A 1,614-nucleotide genomic window follows, 5' to 3' on the forward strand; every position below is an offset into this window, starting at 1 on the left:
ATCGGATTTACTTTCCTGTCACCATTAAATTATTTCTACATGTTTCCGCTTACCACAGTCGCTGTATTAGATACTGTAGAAAAAGAAAAAAAACTATTTGGATGAAGCCAAAAAAATAACAAGTAAATATGAAAAATACCACATTTATTGAAACCAAATATATGACTCAGTGCCTACTGTTTTATTTGATTATTACCAAACCTATATTTAAAGTTGCAACCTATTTAACACTGAACTTACTTTTCCCCGTGTGTTAAACCTAATAAATAATAAATTATCAGGAATCAAGGTAAGACCCAAATGCAGACTGTGTGAAGTAACATTGTTTATTGTAACAGGGGCAGGAAAACGACAGGTCAAGGCAGGCAGGGGTTGATAATCCAGAGTAGAGGCCAAAGTACAGGACAGCAGGCAGGCTCAGGGACAGGCAGAGTGGTCATGTGGGCGAGTACAGGGTCAGGACAGGCAAGGGTCAAAAACCAGGAGGATGAGAAAAGAGAAACTGGAAAAAGCAGGAGCTGAGACACAAAACTCTGGTAGGCTTGAACCAACAAGACGAACTGGCAACAGAGACAGAAAACACAGGTAAAAATACCCAGAGGATAAGTGGGGAAGATGGGCGACACCTGGAGGGGGTGGAGACAAGCACAAGGACAGGTGAAACAGATCAGGGCGTGACATAAATACAAACAAATATTTAATGTAAATAATTTAAGAATCTTGTTCCAAGTTCACTTCTTAATTTGGAATTACCTTTCCAAATGTCTTCAACTGGGATAAAAGCGATTCAATAAATTCCCTATGAATTAAAACATTGTTAGTTAAATAACTTCAAATAATGTTCTCCCAAACATAATCTTTACACAAGACTTTCACATTTAGTAGCCACAATATAATAACCAAACATTGCCTACCTTAACATAGAAACCTTATTAGTGTAACAATCGTCTGTGGTGGTAGAAGGATCGGACCAAAGCGCAGCATGGTAAGTGTTCATGATGATTTTTAATTCAAACTCTAAACAAAACAATAAATGATGAACAAACGAAACAGTACCGTGTGGCGACAAACACTGACACGGAAACAAACACCCACAAACCAAAAGTGAAACCCAGGCTACCTAAGTCTGATTCTCAATCAGGGACAACGATTGACAGCTGCCTCTGATTGAGAATCATACCAGGCCGAACACAAAACCCCAACATAGAAAAACACACATAGACTGCCCACCCCAACTCACGCCCTGACCATACTAAATAAAGACAAAACAAAGGAAATAATGACAAAACAAAGGAAATAAAGATCAGAACGTGACAATTAGGCTATTTAGTATCACATGCATTTATAAAAGTATCACAACAGATGCTGTCAGTGTACAAGTTTAAGTTTGAATAACAACTATAATAAACCACATTCACTTGAATGACATTCACTGTCACGGGTGGGCAAAAATAACAAACTTAAAGCCACGCCCTAATAAGCCACGGCTCCAACTCTTCTGATAAGCTGCCGTCGCTTCATTGCCCCCACTGCTATTCCATACGCATGAGGTGCTGAAAGCAATTTAGAAGCTTTCATTCAATAAAAAAACATTGATTAAAATTACATTTAAAA

General features: G+C 38.2%; 1 long non-coding RNA gene across 1 annotated transcript; it reads right to left on the bottom strand.

Moving 5' to 3' along the window:
- Positions 1–367: 367 nt before the first annotated feature.
- Positions 368–1,099, bottom strand: LOC139028888 (uncharacterized). Its single transcript, XR_011481104.1, has 3 exons — positions 915–1,099; positions 754–799; positions 368–626 (listed from the first exon to the last, which is right to left on the bottom strand). It is a non-coding gene; the product is annotated as an uncharacterized lncRNA (long non-coding RNA).
- Between the last annotated feature and the right edge of the window lie 515 nt (positions 1,100–1,614).

The sequence above is a fragment of the Salvelinus sp. IW2-2015 genome, linkage group LG15 (genome assembly GCF_002910315.2).
Source record: "Salvelinus sp. IW2-2015 linkage group LG15, ASM291031v2, whole genome shotgun sequence".
Taxonomy (NCBI): domain Eukaryota; kingdom Metazoa; phylum Chordata; class Actinopteri; order Salmoniformes; family Salmonidae; genus Salvelinus; species Salvelinus sp. IW2-2015.